The 13,620-nt window shown below is 45.1% G+C and overlaps 1 protein-coding gene across 1 annotated transcript in view; it reads right to left on the bottom strand.

Annotated features, from left to right (window-relative positions):
* Nucleotides 1–13,620, bottom strand: part of LOC126293252 (angiotensin-converting enzyme-like) — a 1,024,671-nt gene that overhangs the window by 551,124 nt on the left and 459,927 nt on the right. The gene's annotated exons all lie outside the window — the stretch shown is intronic.

Raw genomic sequence — 13,620 nt, 5'->3', positions numbered from 1 at the left:
AAAATTGAACTTAACATCCAAAATCTGATTATTTATTGGATTTAAGGCGGAACAGAGTTTGGCGGGTCAGCTAGTCTAAACTTACACTAATGACCCATCCATGCCCGAGGGAGGACTCACGGATTAAATACGATTCCAAATTACACTCACACTCACACACTCTCTCTCTCTCTCTCTCTCTCGACAAAACAGTCAAGTAAACATGGGTTGTAAAGCGCGTACCTTAACAGCTATGAACAATTCCAGCACTTACGTAACTTGTACATATTTAGGAATATGCGAAAAATACAATCGTGGAACGTCGCAAAAAATCGCGCGGGATTTTCGACGTAAGTGCCATAACCACTTAACTTCACATATTTATTTACGCTGTACTTCATCGTTTGGAGGTTAGTTATTTTCACATAGGGCGCTTCTAACACTGTTTTTCTACAGTAGGGTAACAACACACTAAAAATACTTCGCCACAGTGGAATAATAAAAATCGAAAACGAACGATAATGTGAAGCGTACTTTCAAAATCATGTGAACAGCCGTCTGATGATGAACTTGACAGTTCTAAAGCAGTAACGGCGCTATTTACCTAAATAAATAGCAGTAGTAATAGTGGCTGGTTGCTGTTTTCTTCTCTGTAAGAATTAACCTACATTAATTGTACACAGCCACGGTCTCACCATGTCAGTTTTAGACAAAATAGCAGAATCAACTGTTCATTATTAAAAAAAAGTGGTCTCATACCCCGCAAAAAGCAATTACTATATTAAATATCTAAATGTTACAAGGAAGATTTGACCACTCTTTTCCTGTACGTGGCTGTGTGCTTCTTAGAGGTAAGATACATGCTGCCGGACAACTGCTCTACCTACACTACTCTAAATTATGTCATATGGGACACATTCCTTAAAATTTTTATTAAAAACACTTTGGTGACAACCTGTACACCGTAAAATAGATATTCTTCTTAATGAAACGTCGTTTCTTGCTCAACATAAGCGTGTAATGACAGAGTTACGAGCTACGCGCAATGCACTTTCGTACATAGGTAAATGAAGTAAACAACTTACTAAAAATGATTTCCGAACCACCCAAATCACACAATATGTTCAAACTATTGACCGTGAACTGAAAGGCACTTTTGCAATCGCCTGTCGACAGAACGATGAACAGATGTAATTACAGTGGATAATACGGTAGTAGACCATGCACTGGTGATTTGACGACACATGGCTTCTGGCGTATTTGGGGCTTCGTTATAGGTTCCATCCTTGAGTGCTTCCCAAAGAAAGAACTCGAGACTACTCAAATCGGGGGACCTCGCAGGCCATTTGACAACAGAACATTGCCCTATCCAATGTCCAGGAAAGTTCTCATTCAGTATTTGCATCGCAACACCCGACAAGTGAGCTGGACACCGTCATGTTGCACTCACATAGAGTACACCGTTCAGTATCCAATGGTGCCTCTTCTAGAAGAACCGGTAGAATGTTCGTCAGAAAGTGTGCGTACGAAAGTCCAATTAGAACGACTGAGATGAAGTAAGGTCCCACCAACGTTGTTTCATATGATGACACATCATACTTTTACGCTCCATCGCCGTTGATGTTGCACCTGACGAAGCCAGCGTGGACTTTCGGCTACCCAGAAGTGGATGTTACGCAAATTTACTTTAGTTACTAAACGTCGCTTCACGGATTAAGAGCACACGTTGGGAAAACGTAGAATCGTCTTTCAATTGGTGAAGGTCAAACCGACAAAATTATGTACGACGTTCGAAATCACGGTCTTCGAGTGCCTGATGTAATGCCAGATGACAGAGATGGAAATCTTGTCAGTGTAGGATGCGAAAGACACTCGTATGGCTGATTCCATATTCCTTGGCAATATATCTGTTACCACATTGCGGATCCGTTAGCATCGTAGCCAGAACAGCTTGTTCGTGTTCTCTGTTAGTTGCAGTCTTCTTTCTTGTCCTCTTTTAGACGTTCAGGCAGCCTGTCCACACTTACGTCCTAATAATTCGTCCAACTGCTTGCGCGTCGGACATTGGCGATCCGGATAGATAGCTGTACTGTTTTTACGGCATTTATTTTAGATTCACAGCATTCACTCTCAGACTTCAAGAAGAGTATAATAATTCCAATCGCAAAGAAATCTGGTGTTGACAGATGTGAAAATTACCGAACTAGCAGTTTAGTAAGTCACGGCTGCAAAGTACAAACACGAATTGTTTACAGACGAATGGAAAAATTGGTAGAAGCCACCTCGTAGAAGATCAGTTTGCATTTCGTAGAAATGCTGGAACACGTGAGGCAATACTGACCCTACAACGTATCTTAGAAGATAGATTAAGGAAAGGCAAACATATGTTTCTACCATTTGTAGACTTCAAGACAGCTTTTGACAATGTTGACTGGAATACTACCTTCAAATTCTGAAGATGGCAGGGGTAAAATAAAGGGAGCGAAGGGTTATTTACAATTTCTACAGAAACCAGATGGCAGTTGTAAGAGTCGAGGGGCATGAAAGGGTGGCAGTGGTTAGGAAGGGAGAGTGAGACAGGGTTGTAACCTACCCCCGATGTTATTCAATCCGTTTCTTGAGCAAGCAGTAAAGGAAACAAAAGAAAAATTCGGAGTAGGTATTAAAATCCATGGAGAAGAAATAAAAACTTTGAGGTTCGCCGATGACATTGTAATTCTGTCGGAGACGTCAAAGGACTTGGAATAGCAGTTGAACGGAATGGACAGTGTCTTGAAAGGAGGATATAAGATGAACATCAACAAAAGCAAAACGAGGATAATGGAATGTAGTCGAATTAAGTCGGGTGATGCTGAGGGAATTAGATTAGGAAATGAGACAAAGTAGTAAAGGAGTTTTGCTATTTGGGGAGCAAAATAACTGATGATGGTCGAAGTAGAGAGGATATAAAATGTAGACTGGCAATGGCAAAGAAAGCATTTCTCAAGAAGAGAAATTTGTTAACATCGAGTATAGATTTAAGTGTCAGGAGGTCGTTTATGAAAATATTTGTATGGAGTGTAGCCATGTATGGATGTAAAACATGGGCGATAAATAGTTTAGATAGAGAATAGAAGTTTCCGAAATTTGATGCTACAGAAGAATGCTGAATATTAGATGGGTAGATCACGTAAATAGTGAGGAGGTATTGAAGAGAGTTGGGGAGAAGAGAAGTTTGTGGCAAAACTTGACTAGAAGAAGGGATCGGTTGGTAGGACACGTTCTAAGGCATCAAGGGATTACCAATTTAGTACTGGAGTGCAGCGTGGAGGGTAGAAATCGTACAGGAAGACCAAGAGATGAATTCAGAAGGCTGTAGGTGGCAGTAGGTACTGGGAGAGGAAGAACCTTGCACAGGACACAGTAGCATGGAGAGTTGGATCAAACTAGTCTCTGGACTGAGGACCACAACAACAACATATGAACCTAGTATATCCAACTTCTCCTCATTGGTGTACATGCCTGCACGCACCGAATATAGAAGCAGAAATGAGCGGCCTACAGTGCAGACAAGTAAACGGGAAAATGTGTTGACATTCTGACACAGCATAGCACGAGAGCTCTGCGTGGCGGTGTTTGCGCCGCTAATGCCAGTTCCGACCACCGTAGCCTCAAATTCTACATTTATCAAATTTTCTTACGGCACGTTTCAACGTCACCATTAACAAAACTTTATATCTCTGTAATTGTCTTCTTAAGACCTACCGAACGCACTGGAAAAAAGTATACTCTTGTATTTAAAAAATTTAGTTACTGCCGTATTTCTTAATCCAGCGCTATAAACATTAACCAAATAAAAAAAAATGTGCTCCTCGGTGCTCTAACATTTGCCGAAAACCGTGTTTCGATCTGTGTAACCGTTCACGAAATAAAAGGGGTATTACGTTTAACGTTTTCGTAAAGTCGCTACAACAGCCAGTACAACAGTCGCCTGCCGCAGTGACCGAGCCGTTCTAGGCGCTTCAGCCTGGAACCGTGCGACCGCTACGGTCCCGGGTTCGAATTCTGTCTCGGGCATGGATGTGTGTGACGTCCTTAGGTTAGTTACGTTTAAGCAGTTCCAAGTTCTAGGGGAGTGATGACCTTAGACGTTAAGTCCCATATTGCTCAGAGCCATTTTACAACCGCAAGAAAATGAGTGGTTTCTTTTTCACCAGATGCGTTTCGCTTTATTGAGGTAAAGAATTACCGGTAGCCTGTAATTAGAGATATTTACAATTTGATTTGTTTAAAGCTGTTCGTTAACAGTTAGTTGGGTTTTGAATGACAATGATTCCTGCTTGGTTTCACGCCTACATCATGAACCACCCTAAGCAAAATCCAACAAATTTTTAATGAACTGTTTTTCTATCTTAAAAATAAAACAGATTGTAACTATCTTTAATTAAAGGCCACTAACGATGACTTATCTCAATAAAGCGAAACGCGTCTGGTGGAAAAAAATAAAAAATAAAAACCAGCATTTTCTTGTAGCTGTAGCGCCGGAACGCTTAGGATTTTTAAAGGAATTACGGACAATATGCCAACATAAGTGAAGAATAATCTACTACTTGTCGATAATCACGCATAAAGCATTCCTGCAGCGCTTAGGGCGCACTCCGCTCTTCATGTCTCCTGTTTATGTTTTCTAATGTCATGCACACACTTTCCATTAGGGCGTCACCTCTTGTGTGTTGGAGCTCAGCATACTTACTTCGTTCCTCTACCATTCTAGATGTCTCGCCCACATTCATTTTATTCTCATTACATTTAAACTCTGTCCAATCAAAAGTACCTGGATACTTGTTAGTCAACGTTAATCCGGGCTGTGTTCACCAACCACCTATATCATCCTTTAACTGCCCTGAGGACACTTAATTAGGTGTTTGAATGTCTGCAGAGAAATTTGAGCCCATTCGTCAATAATAGACGAAATCAGAGAAGGTAATAATTTATTTATTTATTTATTTTCTGCTAATTACAAATAAGCTTCCATCTAGCGATTAAGCTCGGTCGCATTTTACACTATTAAATTGTGCTTATAAATAAAATTAATTTATTATTATCCTAACAAAGGTTTTACAACCTTTCAGCTCTAAGTACAGTAGAGTCTCGATATTTCCAATCTCGGAATGACCATTTTCCCACAAGTCGGAGCCCCGTAAAAACGACCCGTTCCACTAACGGCTCATAGCACAACACCTGTCAAACAATTCATTCACGTTAGTTGTGGCTGTATCAAAGACGTCACGCATACTTTTCCGCAGGTTTTTAAATCTTTACACCAGCAAAGCTTGTGTTCAAAGTGCTGTTTCAGATTTGTCATTGACGGTACAATTCAGTGTTGTGTTTCGTTTTATTTGTTGATTGTTTTTGTTTGTACACCTTCTGAAAAGGAGGGCTGCTATAAAGAAAGGGGAATTTGTGCTGTGAATGTTAAGCTGGAAGCGTTAAAACGATTTAACAAAGGAGAAACAATAAAAAATAACTTGCTCTCGAATACGGTGCCGACAATGTTACTGTCGGTGCCTGGCGAAGAAACCGACTTAAAATGGAACAGTTTTCATCAAAGAAATGCACCGAAGAACCTCTTAATAGAAAAACTATTAAAAAAGGCAGACGTTGAAAAAGCTAGTGAGGCGTTGTTCATGTGGTTTGCGCAACAAAGACACAAGAGGGTTCCGATTTATGACCCAGCCTTGCAATAGAAAGCTTTGTTCGCGGAAACCAGCCGCAAGGAGGGAGATGACATCTTCGCTGTTAGTGTGGACTGGCTCGGCAAATAGAAGAGCAGCTGTTAAATGCGTCTGGGAGATGTATGCGAAGAAAAACACTGTGAGGTGAGTCTGAGGCTGTTTCGGAATTTACTATAAAGTTTAAAAATATCAAAACTAAAGGAAAGTTGTCTGATGAAAAAATTCACAATATCAATAAAAAGTAAGGAGCGCTTCCCACTTACGGCAGCTTTAGATGCAACTGGAAACCACAAACTAAAACAGTTTGTGTTTGGATGTCTGCGAAGCCAAAAGCATTCAAGAGTGTACACTGAAGCGCCAAAGAAACTGGTATATGCGTGCATACTCAATTACAGAGGTATGTAAAGAGTCAGAATAAGACGATACGGTCGGCAACGCCTGTATAAGACAGCAAGTGTCTGGCGGAGATGTTTGATCGGTTACTCCTTTAACAATGCCAGCTTATCAGGGTTTAAGTGAGCCTGAACGTGGTGTTACAGTCGGCGCACGATTGATGTGACACAGCTTCTCCGAGGCACCGATGAAGTGGGGATTTTCCCGGACGACCAATCGGAGAGTGTGCAGTGAATGTCAGGAATCTGGTAAAACATGGGACCGTCGATATCGCTGCGGACGGGAAAAGATCCTGCAAGAACTGGACCAACGACGACTGAAGGGAATCGTTCAACATGAAAGAAGTGCAACCCTTCCACAAATTGCTGCAGATTTCAATGCTGGGCCGTCAACAAGTGTCAACGTGTGAATCATTCAACGGAACATCATCGATATGGGCTTTCGGAGCCGAAGGCCCACTCGTGTACCCCTCATGACTGTACGACAATAAGCTTTACCCCTCACCTGAGCCCGTCAACACCGACATTGGACTGTTGATGACTGGAAACATATTGCCTGGTCGGACGAGTCTCATTTCAGTTGTATCAGGCGGATGGAAGTGTACAGGTGGAGGCTCTGCAATAGATTGTATTGGATTGTTTGAGGAAGAGAGCAAACAGCGAGGTCATCGGTCTCATCGGATTAGGGAAGGACAGGGAAGGAAGTCGGCTGTGTCCTTTCAAAGGGACCATCCCGGCATTTGCCTGGAGTGATTTAGGGAAATCACGGAAAACCTAAATCAGGATGGCCGGACGCGGGATTGAACCGTCGTCCTCCCCAATGCGAGTCCAGTGTGCTAGCCACTGCGCCACCTCGCTCGGTCGCTCTGCATTGGTATGGGGCGTATGCAGTTGGAGTGACATGGGACCCATGATACGTCTAGATATGACTGGCAAGTGACACGTACGTAAGCATTCTGTCTGACCACCTGCCACACCAGTTATTCGAGTGTCGTAATATTTGTCCTATGTTGTCACACTCTGTCCTTTGTTTTATCAATACATGATGTAATGTTACATGCTCAGGGGACACATGTCCTCCAGATGTGCACGTGTGTGTCTGGCTGTACTGGTGATAACGCTGAGGTCGGGAGACTACTTGAAATTCTAACTCATCACAAAGCTGGTCTATGAGGTTCAGATAGAGACTGAGTGTGGGGCAGTCCATTCCAAGAACGTTATTGTCCACGAACCATCGCGACGCTGGTGCTGCTTTAATGAAAGGTAGTATTTTTTTATTTTTATTTTTTTGTGATCACTATGGGACTTAACTTCTGAGGTCATCAGTCCCCCAGAACTTAGAACTACTTAAGCCTAACTAAAATAAGGACATCACACACATCCATGCCCGAGGCAGGATTCGAACCTGTGACCTTGGCGCTCGCGCGGTTCCAGACTATAGCGCCTAGAACCGCTCGGCCACTTGGCCTGTGGTAGTAATGTCATCAACACTTTGAACCGTTCCTATACTGAACGCAGAACACGCAATGCTGCTAACAGTGTTGACTTCTTCCCGCATTTAGAGTTTTCTTAAATGTAGTAAGGGGATCACACCGTAACAACGAAAGCCACCTCCATATCGTAACTGCACCTCCTCCATGGGTCACTGTTCACACTACCCGTGACGGCGGTAACGTTCCCAGTCACTCACCAATCCGGAAACCTTCCATATGTTTGCCACAGAGTGTAGCCCAGCCAGTTGTTCCAGCCGTCCACTGCCCAGTGGCGTCACCCAGCCAGGGTGGGACAGGCGACTGGCTCATCCCGCTAATCTCGTGCGATGTACTAAGTGCATGTACTAAGACGCCTAGTTCTCCTGATCGATCAATTCTGGCCTTACCGCTTCTCTACTGACAAAAACACAACACTCCCCGGCTTCTCTTACACTGGTGGCTTCGTCTCTTGTGACCTCTGGTGCTCAGTTCCGCGTTACATAGGGTGTCCAGATACTTTTGATCAGATCGTGTATTTACATCTTCCTCAAGCATGTCCTCTGATCCATTCATCTCTTCCTCCCTTTCCTGCTTTTCCTTCCACAGATACCTGTTAAGGGTAAATGTCTCTTCAGCACGATACAACATGTAAACATTTACTGGTAATGGTAAGAAATGATATGAAATCTGACGGTCACACAAAATGCATTGTAGGGAAGTGAAGTAGACAATTTAGAAAAAGAGTGTTGATCTTCCTCAGCAAAAGACATACAATAATTTTTGAATGAACACACCGCCATTTGATTGTATTGCTTTTTATTTAATTACGACCCAGGTTTCGGTCTTTTATGCTATTTTAAAGCGACTGAGTTTGGTCGTAAATAAAAAACATATTCGCTCCCCACGAAATGCCAGATGTGTCACCACCGTACGGATTGCGTACGGACGGCGATAATGAGATGAGGGAGATGATTTTTCGTTCTGGACTTTCGTGAGGAGTGAATGTTTTTCTTGATTTATGGTCAATTTTGAGTGTGATCTCTCAAGTACTTGAAAACCGCATAAAAGAACCAAACCTGGATCGTAATTAAATAAACAACAATATATTCAAATGGTGGTGTTCATTTAAAAAAGAATATTTAGAATTGTTGGTAGTCTTCTGTGGAAGCGTGTGCCCCATGTCAAAAGGAAATGGGGGCCCAAGATGCTTTTTTTTATGTGGACGATGGGGAGGGGGCTTTGATGCGGCCCAAACTCTTCAGCTCACAGCAGTGAAACCAGTTCTAGAGTACATAAAAAGTACTCGCAGCTGCAGATATCGACGACCTATAGACCTATAATGGAATGACGACAATGAAAATCTGTGTCGGACCCAGTTAGGCCATCCTACGGAGCCTCACGGCGACCCCCAAACTTCCGTTGTCGCCAGCGATGTGGATGTACATCCTGCGCTTGTACATCCATTATGTACATTCGCCTACAGAAGAGACATTTTACTTGAAAGTCGTATGATCTGTGTCGGAGAATAAATAGGATACTGCACTCCATGCGTTGTTCATGTCCAAAAGAACACTCCATCGTACTTCTGATCAACACAGGCAATGCAAAATCGTAATTCTAGAGTGTTTGCAGTCATTAAGTGTATAGCAAACCTCGTACAGGATTAGAGCAACGTAACTACTCGGTGCAGCCCAAATCAAAGTGTAAGAGAAAATCTTGGAGAATTTGCATCGGAATCTTTGGAAGAACGCCGATGCTGAAATTTACAGAACCTGTATTGGACCAAGCTGGAACGACAGTTGTCCCGTTACCACCGTACGACGGCGAGAATGAGATGAGATACACTGAGGCGCCAAAGAAACTGATATAGGCATGTGTACTCAAATGCAGACGGCAGAATACGCCACTCCGTTTTGCAACGCCTATATAAGAGAACAAGTGTCTGCCGAAATTGTTAGATCGGTTACTACAGCTAGAATTGCAGGTCATCAAAATTGAAATTAATTTGAACGTGCTGCTGCAGTCAGCGCACGAGCGATGGAACACAGCATCTCCGAGGTAGCGATGAATTGGAAATTATCCCGTCGTAACTTTTCGCGAGTGTACCGCGGATATCAGGAATCCGGTAAAACATCAAATTTCCCACATCGCTGCGGCCGGAAAAAGATCCTGCAACAACGGGACCACCGACGCCTGAAGATAACTGTTAAACGTGGCAGAAGTGGAACCCTTCCGGAAATTGCTGTAGATCTGAATGCTGGGCCATCACAACAATGTCACCCTGGGAACCATTCAAAGAAACATCACCGATATGGCCTTTCGGAACCGGAGACCCATTCGTGTACCATTGATGACTGCACGACACAGAGCTTTACGCCTCACCTGGGTTCGTAAACAAGAAATGGTTGAAATGGGTCTGACCACTATGGGACTTAAAATCTGAGGTCATCAGTTCCCTACGATTTAGAACTACTTAAACCTAACTAACCTAAAGACATCACACACATCCATTCCCGAGGCAGGATTCGAACCTGCGACCGTAGGAGACGTGCGGTTCCGGGATGAAGCGTCTAGAACCGCTCGGTCACCGCGGCCGGCGCCTCGTCAACACCGACATTGGATTGTTGATGACTGGAAACATGTTGCCTGGTGGGAGTAGTCTCTTTTCAGACTGCATCGAGCGGATGGACGTGTACGGATATGGAAACAACCTCCGGAATCGAGCAGAGGACTGTTCAAGCTGGTGGTGGCTCTGTAATGTTGTGGGGTGTGTGCAGTTGGAGTTATTTGGGACCCCCAACACGTCAAGATACGTCTCTGACAGGTGACACGAATGTCTGGTCACCTGCATCGATTGATGTCCACTGTGCATTCCGATGGACTTGGGTAATTCCAGGACGACAATGCGACACCGCGTAAGTCCAGAGTGGCTCCAGGAACACTGTTCTGAATGTAAACACTTCCGCTGGGCACACAGACTACCCAGACATGAACATTACTGAGCACATCTGGGAAGTCTTGCAACGTGCTGTTCAGAAGAGGTCTCCACCCCCTCGTACTCTCACGGATTTATGAATAGCCCTGCAGGATTCGTGCTGTCAGTTCGCTGCAGCACTAATTCAGACACCAGTCGAGTATCTGTCACGTGATATTGCGGCACTTCTGAGTGCTCGCGATACTAGGCAGGTGTACCAGGTTCCATGGGTCTTCAGTGTACATTAGGCAGCGTACAGAGGCAGACAGACGGTCGTTTGCCCCTCGTTCAGGACGCCAACGGAGCAGATCACGAGACGGCCGATGTCGGGGCCAAGTGCCGCAGATGGCGCGCTGCAGAGCGGCTCGCGGGGTGTGCTTGTGGATGCTGAGGCGATCGATACGTGGAGAGCGGTGGACCGCCTGCACGTCACGGTACGCGCCCTTGCGAGGCGACCACCGCGGCCTGCCAGAGATGGGACGACCGATCCCCAGCGGCAGATCGCAGTAGGCGGAGAAAGCCCGGTAAACACAACGCCGGATACTGCCCTCGCCTCCCTCCGCACAGTATCTGATGCCGGTGCCACGGTCTGCCCGACACGGCGCCTGCACGCTCCGCTGGCACGCGCCGCCAGCCGTGGACCCAGGCCGCCGTAGCTGCCTGTCTCAGGGGCGCAAGTCACCTCCTGCGACGACGCGCTGGTTCTCTGAGGCTGCGGACACAGTGGCACCGACACCGGTGGACACCGCCGTTGACCTACGTCGGACGGACGTGGCCGATTCTTTCAGATCGGTTCGTCAGTGCGTGCGCGGTCTTATCGCCCGAATACACAAACTTCGGACGACAGTCGATGAAGTTCACATAATGAGTTTGTTTCCTTCGGTATTTCACACAGTAAATACAGACTGTGAGAGACTGATATGTTTAGTCGATGACAGTTGTTTGTGGGATCCTCATGGTGTGTCAAATCTTATGGGGCTTAACTGCTAAGGTCATCAATCCCTAAGCTTACACACTACTTAACCTAAATTATCCTAAGGTCAGACACACACAAGCATGCGCGAAGCAGGACTCGAACCTCCGCCGGGACCCATCCTGATGGTAAAAGATATCATAATCGGGGTATAGGTCGGATCTATGGAGTGGAATAGCCGCTTTGTTGGAAACCACAAGTAGGAAAAATCTGTATCGTAAAATTTATGTGCAAATTCTAACCTAAAAAGAAAACTGTTTCAAGTGAGAAGTGTGGCGTATATTACAGTTAAACTTACAGTAGCCGATCTTTTTTGGGTTGTGGAAGGTAAGCATTAGCAGTGCACGACTTATTATTTCTGCTGACTTGTCTTTTTATGGCAGTAGGGTGCGTGATTCTGTTTAGATCAGTTGTGTTGTGATCCAGTTTTCAGCGCTTTAGGTTTTTAGCGCATGTTATTCTAAAATTTAACTTTCACACACATGATGAATGACAGATACTGGATGTTTGCAAACATATTCTTCTCTTCTCTTTATTTCAGGTTGTGCAGTGTTTGTAACCTTGCTTTTCATGTGTACAACATAACGTTTCTTCTCGGCATCCTCTATATTCGTAAAACTTGGCTGGCAACACCAGCAACTGAGGAACATGTGTACAGTACTCGCCACGTTCATTTCGAGACAACTATACGTCGTTCACATATATTCGGAGCCCTTTTTAATGGCAAAAGCCGGACTGCAGCAGTGTCTAAGCACGGAGATGGCGTAGCACCCATCCCGCCCAAGGAAGGACTGTAGCCTCATTAATAAAACAAATTCTAACCTAACGTAAACTACTCGATCCCGCCGAAGACTGTTGAAGGGGATCTGACCCACTCTGGCCTAGCTCTCGGATGATACCGACCGTTGTCGGTGACACTATGAAGGTAGTCTACGACGTGCTGCGGTCAACTGAGGTCCCACTGACGTTTATTTCTTGAATACGCTACCTCCAATGCGTAAACTCCCACCCAAATTTACGACTACATGTAAATCTACGCCACTAATCTGCATTTCATATTTAAGTGGTTCGCAGAATGTTGACCGAACCAGTTTCAGACTACGAGGGACGTTCAATAAGCAGTGCAACACATTTCTTTCTGGAAGCAGATTGGGTTTGCACGCGATTCGAATGCACCACGTTATTCCCAATTTAACTGCCTGAAAAACTTACTTTTCAACATAATCTCCGATCAATGCGACGGCCTTACGCCACCTCACTGGGAGGGCCCGTATGCCCGCATGGTGCCACTCCACTGGTCGACGCCAGAGCCTTGCGGCTTCACTAAAATCCCCATCATCGACGAGCTGACTCCCGCGGAATGTATCCTTCAATGGACCAGTCAGATGGAAGTCGGATGGTACGACAAGCGGGCTGTAGAGTGGGTGAGGAGCAACAGTCCAGTGGAGATTCTTGAGCTCCTCTCGTGCGGAGACATCTGTGAGGCCGTGCGTTGTCATGGAGGAGGAGAAGAAGTTCGTTTGTATTTTTGTGACGACGAACACTCCGAAGTCGCTTTCTCAACTTCACTTCAGAGGCGATCGTTGCGTCTTGAGACAGCACACGAAACATAATGACCTCTTCAGACTCCCAGAAGAGCGCCAGCACAACTTTACCGGCTGAAGGCGAGACTTTAAACTTTTTCTTTGGAGAAGAGGTGATGTCCCAGCACTCCATGGACTGGCATTTCGTTTCCAACTGATGAACCCATGTATCATCGCTCGTGACGATGTTCGACAAAATATTGTCAGGATCAGCTTCCTAACGCGCAAACAGTTCCGCACAGATGCTCCTCCTTTGCTCTTCATTGTCTTCTGTAAGGCGGAAGGAAACCCAGCGGGTGCATACCTTTGAGTACCCCCAAATAGTGTGTCGTCAATATGAACCGAGACGTACAGTTGAGCAGCTAAGTGTGCGTCTGTGATCCGTGGATCACCTCGGATGAGAGTGTCCGCACGTTCCAACATTTCAGGAGTCGCAGCCGTGTGCGGCCGGCTGCCACGCGAGGTATCAGACAGGTTCGCCTGACCCCGTTGCGATGACGATGGATGCCTTGCCTTGTCGAACGAGTCGCCGG

The sequence above is a fragment of the Schistocerca gregaria genome, chromosome 10, assembly GCF_023897955.1.
Source record: "Schistocerca gregaria isolate iqSchGreg1 chromosome 10, iqSchGreg1.2, whole genome shotgun sequence".
In the NCBI taxonomy this organism is placed as follows: domain Eukaryota; kingdom Metazoa; phylum Arthropoda; class Insecta; order Orthoptera; family Acrididae; genus Schistocerca; species Schistocerca gregaria.
This window is presented reverse-complemented; position numbering and strand designations above follow the sequence as displayed.